Genomic DNA, 11870 nt, shown 5'->3' with positions numbered 1-11870 from the left:
TGAATAACTACAAAGAGTAGGATTAGAGAAAGGTATTTAAACAAATGCTATTTGCTAAAGATAGACAACACTATTTTAAAGGTTGCCATTTACCATTAAAAACTGGTATCAGTATTAAGCATTTTGCATTAACGTAATTCTCACTTCGGTCCTTTGAGAAGGAGACTTAATATCCCCATTTTAAAGATGAGAGAAAGTGAAGCCCAAAGCGGCTATGGTAAGGTAATTTACTCCACCTAGTTAGCCAGGAGCCAGGCTTCATACTCAGGCAATCTGGTCCCAGGAGCTCTGTCTTTCCCCTGCATCCAAGTCGGTTTATTTGATCTCCCCCGACCCCAGCCAGCAGCTTCACTGCCGAGCCCCAGCCACCTGCAGAGACCCCAAGACCTCGCGGTCCACAGGGCTGTCGTGGTCATGGGGTCTGCCACGTGCTTCCAAATCAGCCGGTCACGCGGGTGAAGTGGCCACGCCCCCAGCGCGGGCGCCCGGCGCGGCTCTGGCCCAGGTCACGCGGCACACGAGGTCGCACACGTGAGGCTCGCAGCCCTCCCGCCGTCCAGCGCCCTTGTGCCGGCTCGGTCCTGAGCGTTGCCGCGCCGCTGAGGGCACGCCGTGAGCTTGAAGCAGCCCAGCTGTACGGCTGCCCAGGCCTCAGCCTCACGGCGCCCTGCAGCCTCTCGAAGGCCGCCTTTTTCAGGTGTAGCGTGTCCCTCCGGCTCGCGCAGGAAGCCCTCCGCGGGGACGACGGGGTGTGGGCGGCAGGGACAGGGCGCAGCGTCCGGCCCTCGACGGCGCCCTGGCTCCGTGGAACTTTCGGTCCGCTGGCCTGAGGCCGCTGTGTCAAACTTCCTGTGGTAAGTGTGGCCGCTCCCGCCGTGCAGTTTGCTCTGTTGTCTGTTCGCTCTCCCAGTCGCCTCCTGATTCCTTTCGGGCTTTTCCAACACGGGAAAGGAACCAGGGAATTAGGTCAGGTGAGCCAGCTTTGGAATGGCGTTTTCATGCTGTAATCTTATTCCATTCTTTTCCTGTGTGTCTATGAGTTGGTATTTTGTGGATGACAGTTCTTTTATTTTAAAATTCAGTTTGACAGTCTCAAACTGTCAACTGTTTGAGGCTTTTTTTTTTTTTTTTACTTATAATGTTTTGTAATGTTTACACAATTTGTATTTAATGTTATTATTGACACGGTGGAATTTACATCTGTTACCATCTTGCTACTTGTTTTCTATCTGTCCATCTGTTCTTCAATTCTTCTCCCTCTTTTCTGCCTTCTTTGGGGTTAATAGAGTTTTTGTTTTTTTTTTTTTTAAATATTGTTCTGGTAAGCTCAATGTGTATCCAGATGAACAAATTCTTGTCCTTATTGTAAGGTAAGGGAGTTAGAGAAGGCGAGGTTCAGAAAAAGAGACCGGCACTTTACAGGAACAGATCACCTTTAATGAGGCGAGAAGGGGCAGCAGTCAGATTAGCGAGCTGCTGCACTAACCTACGGAGAAGGCAATGGCACCCCACTCCAGTACTCTTGCCTGGAAAATCCCATGGGTGGAGGAGCCTGGTGGGCTGCAGTCCATGGGGTCCCGAAGAGTCGGACACGACAGTGATTTCACTTTCACTTTTCACTTTCATGCATTGGAGAAGGAAATGGCAACCCACTCCAGTGTTCTTGCCTGGAGAATCCCAGGGACGGCGGAGCCTGGTGGGCTGCCGTCTATGGGGTCGCACAGAGTCGGACACGACTGAAGCGACTTAGCAGCAGCGGCAGCATATAGGCATGTATGTGGAAAGTTAAGGGGACCTGTTCTTCTCTAAGGTTGTTCAGAGTAGTTATGTCTTAAATGGCTGGCGCAAGGAATTTTGGAGATCGGCCAGAGGCTGGACCAGCTGGGAGCTGGGCGTAATCTACCTTAATGTCCATTTTTTTCCTTCCGGTGAGAGAGTACTTTGTTTTGCATAGAATGGTGGGGAGGACCTGGAGGGGAGTTTTAGCTCCAGGCTATTTTGAGCCATGTAACTTTCCTTCACTTATAAAAAACGTGATTTTTCCGAATGTGCAAACTATCTTCCTGGATCAACTGAATCGCAAGAATTTCCTGAAGGTAATAGTGAAGTAAAATTTCTTGGGTTGCTGACTTATCTTTATGTACTAGGCTCTCCTGGAGCAAATGGTTAAGGTTATGTTTGACACAGGTCATCTCAGCTCTCCAGCCCAAATATTTAAGTTTAATTTATCCACAGAGCAAGAGAATGGATAAAGTATGCCATTATCACACGCTTGAATATTTTACAGCAGTGAGAATTAATGTACTAAAATGAATTAGCATGAAAATGCTGACTCTCAAAAACGGAAAAGAAAGCAAGTTGTTAATGAGTACATGCAGTGTGAAGTCATTAATGTCAGTTTCAGAGTACATGAGTGGTAAAATCACAAATAAAAACAGGAATGATGAAAACAAAATTCTTAAGTGTTCCTTGGCCCGTTTCCCACAAGATAAGAGAAGGCTGTGATCAGGGAACACCACAGAGTTTCAATAGCATTGCCCATTTTTTAAGGTAAATGGACTATTCATGGTTCTTCAACTTATACATGCAAATGTGGTATACATTGTATATTTTTTATTTTTAAAAGTACTAATTTTAAGAAGGCAAAATACTAAACTTGTACTGAAAACATGGTGTCACATGCATCCCTTTTTTCCTCAAGTATCACTAGATGTTCAGTTCAGTTCAGTTGCTCAGTCGTGTCTGACTCTTTGCAACCCCATGAACCACAGCACGCCAGGCCTCCCTATCTATCACCAACTCCTGGAGTCCACCCAAACCCATGTCCATTGAGTCGGTGATGCCATCCAACCACCTCATCCTTTGTCGTCCCCTTCTCCTCCTGCCCTCAATCTTTCCCAGCATCAGGGTCTTTTCAAATGAGTCAGCTCTTCGAATGAGGTGGCCAAAGTATTGGAGTTTCAGCTTCAACATCAGTCCTTCCAATGAACACCCAGGACTGATCTCCTTTAGGATGGACTGGATGGATCTCCTTGTAGTCCAAGGGACTCTCAAGAGTCTTCTCCAACACCACAGTTCAAAAGCATCAATTCTTCGGTGCTCAGCTTTCTTTATAGTCCAACTCTCACATCCATACATGACCACTGGAAAAACCATAGCCTTGACTAGACAGACCTTTGTTGGCAAAGTAATGTCTCTGCTGTTCAATATGCTATCTAGGTTGGTCATAACTTTCCTTCCAAGGAGTAAGCGTCTTTTAATTTCATGGCTGCAATCACCATCTGCAGTGATTTTGGAGCCCCCCAAAAATAAAGTCAGCCACTGTTTCCCCATCTATTTGCCATTCAGTCACTAGTAAATTGAAAATTTTTCAGGCTGCCTCCACACTCTAGCCTTTCCTTTTTTCTCTGCAAGATAAGGAGAAACTGTTTTTATGTCCATTAAAGTTCCTTGCAGATAAATAAAATGCTTTGATTTTATAACTATATTTTAACCTCTTCCCTCCCTCCTGGAAAAAGCCACCTGGACTCAGAGTGTATTAGTACTCTATTTTGATCTTTTTTTTTTTTTTTTTGAGCAGCAGCTCAAAATGAACAGCAGCAATATGAACAAGAAATATTTACAATAAATATTGGAGAAAAGAAACATGTTGGTGACATGATTTGTAGAGTTAAAAACCCTATAAAGCTCTATAAGCTGTGAAAATTAAAAGAATTTGATAAAGTAGTGAAGGAAAATGTGAGGTGCTACCTGTACTTTCCATGATAAGTGCTAAGAAGAAGAAAAGAGGAGAGGAGGGTGTTGTGTAAGAGATTATAAAGAGGCGACTTAGTTTAGAGGGATCAAATAAGGTGTCTGTGAAGAGGTGACATTTTAGCAAGATCTTGAATGATAGACCTTTGTTGATCTGCAATGGAGGATAAGTATCAGATGTTACACCTTGAGGTACCTCCAGTCAGTGATACATGGGCTCAGAGGAGGAGGTGATAGCTTTAAAGGACCTGAAGGCCACAGAACTTTTTCCAGGGGAAGTTTGGAAAATCCTGGCTGGAGTCTGAGCACAGAGATTACACTGCCTACTCTTAGGCAGGGAGCATCTTGCCCAGTTTCCAACCATTCTGCTGATTTTGGTAGGCTGGGTGATGGTGAGGCAGGTCAGGAGCTGGGGATGGCTCTTTATAGATCTCAGATTTATTTGTATTTGGAGGGAAGAGGAAACCCCCTCTATCCAAGCCTGGTTTTGGATATGTTGGAAACATTTTTTTTCCTGAAGGGGAGAGGAAAAATCCCAACAGCCAAAGACGACCAAGGCAAACTTTCTGTCCCAACAAAGCACAGATTTATTAACTCGCTGCAGTGGGAGGGGGTTTATGCTAGTGCAGAGGTCACCAGTCTCTGGGTTCTAATGTCTGATGATCTGAGGTGGAGCCGATGTCATAATAATAAAGTACACAGCAAGTGTAATGTGCTTGCATCATCCCACACCATCCCTCTACCCCCTCAGTCTGTGGAAAAATTAACTTCTGTGAAACTAGTCCCAGATGCCAAAAAAGGTTGGGACCCCTGTGAACTGTAAAATATGGTTGACCAAAAAGTTCGTTCAGGAAAACCCAAATGAACTTTTCAGCCAACCCATTTCTCCTGATGAGAAAGAGCAGGGAGGATCTTTTTAAAATGAGGCTTGTACTTGAGTTCAGTGATTCTTAGGAAGGGTTAGAGGCAGCAGGAACCATTTCTGAATTGTTTGTGATCACGGAGAGGTGGACGTTGCAGAGCTGGGCTGGGGACATCTTTTGTGAGCCACCAGTAGCCCTCAAAGAAGAGGGTCATTATGGTATTCTGCAGCCACAGTGTGACCTTTGTGGAAATATTCCTTAATGTTAACTTTGCAGTTGGCTTTATTGTGTCTGTTATCACAATCTGGCTAATGGCAGGCCTGATATTTAATACCTCAGAGGAAAAGTGTAAAATGTCCCTGACATTTTTAGGAAATCAGGGGTGTGATCAATAGTGTTTTTAAGCCCCATTGTACTTGAAGTGCAGAATGAACCCACAGGATAGCTACAGGCTGACTTAAGTTGGACCAGCTATCTTCTGTCCAAGGCAGAGTGGTCCTAGTTAGGAATAGAGTCTGAATTGAAATGGCTTATTTTGCTGAACTGAAAATTAAATCTAAATACTTATTTTTTTAATTGAACCAAAAAAAATTTCCCTAAAAACTATTACTCAAGGGAAAGCAACCTAACAAACCAGTTCAAATGAAAACATGACCAAGCTAACTTCTTTGGCATTTTGAAGTGTACAGTTCAGTAATTTTGAGTATGCTGCTGCTAAGTCACTTCAGTCGTGTCCAACTCTGTGTGACCCCATAGATGGCAGCCCACCAGGCTCCCTTGTCCCTGGGATTCTCCAGGCAAGAACACTGGAGTGTGTTGCCATTTCCTTCTCCAATGCATGAAAGTGAAAAGTGAAAGTGAAGTGGCTCAATCGTGTCCAACTCTTAGCGAGCCCATGGACTGCAACCCACCAGGCTCCTCTGTCCATGGGATTTTCCAGGCAAGAGTACTGGAGTGGGGTGCCAGTGTATATTCACATAATTATGTGACAGATCTCCAGAATCTTTATCATTTTGCAACATGGAAACTCTATATCCATTAAACACTGCTTCCCTCTTACCGTCCCCTCAGCCCTTGGTAGCTACACTTTTCTATTTTCTATTTTTATAATTTTGACTAGTTATGTACTTCATGTGAGTATCTAAAATAGATACATGATTATTTGACTTTTTTCAATTAGCGTAAATGTTCTCAACTTTTATGCATGTTGTAGCCTGATAGGATTTCCTTCCTTTTCAAGGCTGCATAAAATTCAGTCATATGTATATGCTACATGTTTTTATCCACTCATTTGTTGGTGGGAATCTGGGTTGCTTCCACTTCCTGGCTGTTGTTAATAATGCTGGAATGAACATGGATGTGCAAATGTCTCTTTAGGAGTGTGTGTATGCTAAGTCACTTTAGTCATGTCTGACTCTCTGTGACCCTATGGACTATGGCCTGCTAGGCTCCTCTGCCCATGGATTTTTCCAGGAATGAATACTCTAGTGGGTTTCCATGCCCTCCTCCAGGGGATCTTCCCAACCCAGGGATTGAACCCACATTTAACATCTCTTGCCTTGGCAGGTGGATTCTTTACCACTAGTGCCACCTGGGAAGCCTGTCTTCTGCTGTGTCTCGTGGTGTATATACCCAGAAGTGAGATTGCTGGATCATCTACTTTTTAATTTTCTGAGGCACCTCCCTATTTCCATAATGTCTACCCCATTTGCATCTGCAACAACAGTGCACAAGGATTCTAACTTCACATCCTCAACAACATTTATTTTCTTTTGATACTGGCACTCCAGATGGATGTGAGGTGCTATCTCATTGTGGTTTAGAATTTTATTTCCCTAATAATTAGGGATGTTGAACATCTTTTCATGTGCTAATTGGTCATTTATATATGTTCTTTCAAGAAATATCTATTCAAGTTCTTTACTAATTTTTTGAATCAGGTTTTTAGTTTTTTGTCATTGTTGAGTTGTATGAGCTTCTTAAATATCGAAGATGTTAATCCTTTTTCAGGTAGATGATTTGTAGTTGTTTTCTCCTATTCCATAGGTTTCCTTTTCACTCTGTTCATTTTTTTTTCACTCCATTCATTGTTTCTTTTGACATGAAGAAAAATTTAATTTTGGTATAGTCCTATTTGTCTATTTTTTATCTCGTTGCTTGTGCTTTTGGTATCATATCCAAGAAGTCATACCAGATCCACTGTCCGGAAGCCTTTTGCCTATGTTTTTCTTTGAGAAGTTTAGTAGTTTTAGGTCTTATGTTTTAGATCTTTAATTTTAGATTTTGAGTTAATTTTGTGTATTATGTCATAGACGACACAGATTACTTCTTTTCATATTGCATATCTTAATAGACTTATAATTACTTTTTATGCTTAAAAATTTCTTTACACATTTTAGGGGGTTTACTAACCTTTGCAATACAGCAGGCTTCTATGTTTGTCTCTGTATTTACTCATTCAGGGACCCTGAGGAGAGATAGTGGTATGTGTCAGGAATTCCCACCTGGATTTTCACGTGGTTGTCTTCATGCTCTCTTGGGGCACAGGAACCTTTTAATTGATTTCCTGTTTCCAGATGTCTCACAGAGGTGTTTTGTTGGCTTTCTGTTGTGAAATCCGTGTCTCTGTAGGGGATGGAGGGTCTGGGGCTTCCTATTCTAACTTGTTGATGTCACTCCTCCCAGCTGACTTCTCCAAATACCCCCTACCTAGTTTAGTTAAGGATCTTTAGCACAGTTTGCAGAGAATCTGTGTGGTTGGAAATGTCTGGAAGAGACTAGAGGAAAGCTTATCAACACACATTCTAGTTTATTAAGCAGGAGCAGAGTGCCTGATTTCTCCCTGCCTCAGCCTTCTTTTTAAAAATATTACAGACAAACATTTTCAGATTTGATGATGAGTGCTGGGATGACAAAGAAAAATGACACCATCCATGTCCTAATTTTATAGAATTAGAAACCAAGGTTTAAAGAAATTAAGGTTCTTCAAGGTTTAAAGAAATTAACCAAGAAATACATCTGGTAATTGACTAAGCTGCGATTTCAGTTCATGCCTGTCTGAACCCAGTTCCTTCAAGAAAACTGTTGTTGGAAAGGTCTCAAGACTTGGGCAGCTTCAGGCCACTGATGGCCCATTTCGCCCTTTCTCACCCTCCTTCACTTAGAATCCCAGCATAGGTTTTTATGAAGCAATAAGATAAGATAGTCAACCTTAGCCTTCTCTGGGTTCAAGGGAAAATCAGGCTTAAGTGAAAGACCAGAAATTGACTGAACTGAAATATGATTATCAGTAGGTATTCTTGGTTCTGGACTTCTTTTCATAAAGTGAGGGTTAGTTAAACCCACCACCAAGTGAGAACTTCCACCCTTAAGACTGATAAAACTTGAGGTGGTACAGACAGTTCAAAGAGCAATCTGGTCGAGCTACCCTGTGGTTTTCAATTAGCAGGTTGCAAGAAATGTAGCTGTCAGTGTAGGAAAAAAAAATCTTTGAATGTCCACTGAAGCCATTAGATGGCTGGCCTGGGAGACTGGTGGGATACTAGGTAGTTATTATTGAAAGAAACACCACCTCTTACTCTCTTCTCCCAATAAGAGGTTTGAGCAGATAATTGAAATGGAAGCTAAATTCCAAGTGCTGCCTTTGAAGGCGTCCAGCCAAGAAAAGGATGACTTTGTATTTCCATACCAACTAAAGCAAAGAGTGAGACAGTAATATGGCTGGAAGGTTTTTTTCCCCTTTTTTTCCAGTGTTTGTCCTGGTTCTGAGGTAAAATCTATGAGGGAATGAAATGCAGGCCAGTGCAAAATATTTAATATTTCTGTTTGGTGCTTTCCCTCTTTTGTTCTCTCCATCCTGGAGCTCTCAGAGAGAGAGCACTTAATGAACTGTGGCAGCAGAGGCCTGCTCTGCTCTGCAGTTCTCCAGCACACATAAAGAAAGCACAGCTGAGGAGTGAATAATCCTTTTCTCTATCCAATCCAGAACTGGGAGCACTAATAACTGCTTTGAAGGAAAGATAATCCTCTGCTGACAGTGATGATATTCTGTGGGCAAAGAAGATAATTTTTTATTTTCTTAATTAGATGGACCAGATCAGATCTGGGGCATGTGAGTGTTAAGCAGAGAACCTCAACTGTGGGCATTCTTGTCTCATCGGGCTTCCAGTAGTCCCACTTCTAAATTAATGAGTATACACACCCAGCTGTTAAGGCACACTGTGCTAGAGAAAAATAACTCATCAAAATATCTCCAAGTTCCGTTAAAAAATAAAAGAGGACTACTTAATTTTCTCAGTATCTTGAGGAGATTTAAATTTGTAATAAAGATTCGTTCTCTTTGTGCTGTTGTGTTTGTGGAATCTAGAAACCTGGAATTTTGGCTTCTACGTAAAACCCCTTACGTAAAATGTGAAACATTGTGTATGTACCATATTTTCAAAATAAAAATAGCTCTTGTTCACCTTTACATAAAGATTGCACCCTCATAAACATAATGATTTCCTTTTTGTTAAAATTTTATTTTATTTTAAAACTTTACATAATTGTATTAGTTTTGCCAAATATCAAAATGAATCCGCCACAGGTATACATGTGTTCCCCATCCTGAACCCTCCTCCCTCCCCATATCATCCCTCTGGGTCGTCCCAGTTCACTAGCCCCAAGCATCCAGTATCGTGCATCGAACCTGGACTGGCATCTCGTTTCATACATGATATTTTACATGTTTCAATGCCATTCTCCCAAATCTTCCCACCCTCTCCCTCTCCCATAGAGTCCATAGTACTGTTCTATACATCAGTGTCTCTTTTGCTGTCTCGTACACAGGGTTATTGTTACCATCTTTCTAAATTCCATATATATGCGTTAGTATACTGTATTGGTGTTTTTCCTTCTGGCTTACTTCACTCTGTATAATAGGCTCCAGTTTCATCCACCTCATTAGAACTGATTCAAATGTATTCTTTTTAACGGCTGAGTAATACTCCATTGTGTATATGTACCACAGCTTTCTTATCCATTCATCTGCTGATGGACATCTAGGTTGCTTCCATGTCCTGGGTATTAAAAACAGTGCTGCGATGAACATTGGGGTACACGTGTCTCTTTCCTTTCTGGTTTTCTCAGTGTGTATGCCCAGCAGTGGGATTGCTGGATCATAAAGCAGTTCTATTTCCAGTTTTTTAAGGAATCTCCACACTGTTCTCCATAGTGGCTGTACTAGTTTGCATTCCCACCAACAGTGTAAGAGGGTTCCCTTTTCTCCACACCCTCTCCAGCATTTATTATTTGTAGACTTTTGGATTGCAGCCATTCTGACTGGCGTGAAATGGTACCTCATAGTGGTTTTGATTTGCATTTCTCTGATAATGAGTGATGTTGAGCATCTTTTCGTGTGTTTGTTAGCCCTCTGTATGTCTTCTTTGGAGAAATGTCTGTTTAGTTCTTTGGCCCATTTTTTGATTGGGTCATTTATTTTTCTGGAGTTGAGCTGTAGGAGTTGCTTGTATATTTTTGAGATTAGTTGTTTGTCAGTTGCTTCATTTGCTATTATTTTCTCCCATTCTGAAGGCTGTCTTTTCACCTTGTTAATAGTTTCCTTTGATGTGCAGAAGCTTTTAAGGTTAATTAGGTCCCATTTGTTTATTTTTGCTTTTATTTCTGATATTCTGGGAGGTGGGTCATAGAGGATCCTGCTGTGATGTATGTCAGAGAGTGTTTTGCCTATGTTCTCCTCTAGGAGTTTTATAGTTTCTGGTCTTAGGTTTAGATCTTTAATCCATTTTGAGTTTATTTTTGTGTATGGTGTTAGAAAGTGTTCTAGTTTCATTCTTTCCTGTAATTTAATTTCCTAAGTACTGCTTTTGTCTGCCTCCTCCTTTAAAAATGCTTTTATCATTCTGGGGTAGAGGTATGGAAGTCCAGTGTTTTGAAGACACTAGTTTGCTATAAGCAGCATGTAACCTTGAGTTCATCAGGAATTTAGGATAAATTTGAGAAGTGCTTCACTTATTTGTTCTTATAATGGTTACTCTGAAATAAAAGGCCCACTTTTTTTTTAAAGGAGGCCTCTTTTCTTAAACTATTTATTGAATTTGTTACAATATTGCTTCTGTTGTTTATGTCTGGTTTTTTGGCCATGAGGCATGTGGGATCTTAGCTGGCCTGCTAGGGATGGAACCTTTACCCCCTATATTGGAAGGTGAAGTCTTAACCATTAGACCCTCAGGGAAGTCTCAAAGGCCCTTCTTAAGACACACCAGCAACTTTTAGTATAGCTCTGCAACCAGAACACAGAACTCCCACAAGTTCATAGTGAATTCAAGATCCACCAACTTCCAATGTTATTATTTATGTTTATGAATCATATTTTATTTAAAAATATACAAAATACCCCCTGCACACGTCTGGCTGTCTGGGGAGAGGAACACTGGGACATGCAGGAGTGACCTGAGAAAGTCCAGGGAAAAGAGAACACCAGGGATATTGAAGAACTCTCTGTGACTTTGGATATTTTTCCCACAGTCATCTCAGACACAAATTGATTGGTAGAGGGTGGAAGTATTAGCAACTTGAGATGCTTGAGCACAAATCTTACTCCTATCCTTAGCTGACCACTAAATTGTCCATATACAGGAGAAACCCCCAAGAAACTGGGATAAAAAAGAAAAATAAGAATAAAAAGAACATACTACTCAAGAGAGATTTTTTTTTTGAAGTTTAAGTTCAGGCAAGTAAATAATAATGGTAGTATTCAGTCATGCCCGACTCTTTGTGACCCCCATGGACTATAGCCCACCAGGTTTCTCTGTCCATGGAATTCTCCAGGCAAGAATACTAGAGTGGGTTGCCATTCCCTACTCCAGGGGATCTTCCTGATAATAATAATAACAATAATAATATAATAATTACTACTATCCAATAATAGTAGTAGTAATAGAATTATTATTGTTACTATTTATAGATAATAAAAAGAATCCACAGATCCTACAATGTATTATCTCAAAAGGAATCCACAGTTTCTACAGTGTATTATCTAAAATGTCTAGTTTCCAACTAGAAAATATGAAAAATAAAGAATGTATGAGTCATACATAGAGGGAAAAAGCAATAAAAACTGACTCTGTATGCCCAAGCTATTGGATTTAGCAGTCAGAGACTTAAGGCAATATTCATGAGTATGTGCAGAGATTTAAGAAAATTATATTCAGAAAATTAAAGGAAAATACAATGTCAGTCATGCACCAGTGAGGA

The 11870-nt window shown here is 41.2% G+C and overlaps 1 long non-coding RNA gene across 1 annotated transcript in view; it reads left to right on the top strand.

Moving 5' to 3' along the window:
- The first annotated feature begins 447 nt into the window (after positions 1 to 447).
- LOC147352955 (uncharacterized) overlaps positions 448 to 11870 on the top strand; it is a 31537-nt gene continuing 20114 nt past the window's right edge. Inside the window, exon 1 of the long non-coding RNA XR_015145268.1 lies at positions 448 to 854. This is a non-coding gene — a long non-coding RNA (uncharacterized LOC147352955). The remainder of the gene's footprint in view (positions 855 to 11870) is intronic.

This window comes from Bos grunniens, chromosome 18, assembly GCF_055505025.1.
Source record: "Bos grunniens cultivar Pamir isolate PY7600 chromosome 18, Bosgru_T2T1.0, whole genome shotgun sequence".
NCBI classification, from domain to species: Eukaryota; Metazoa; Chordata; class Mammalia; order Artiodactyla; family Bovidae; genus Bos; species Bos grunniens.
Note: the sequence above shows the minus strand (reverse complement) of the source record. Positions and strands in the feature narration are given on the sequence as shown.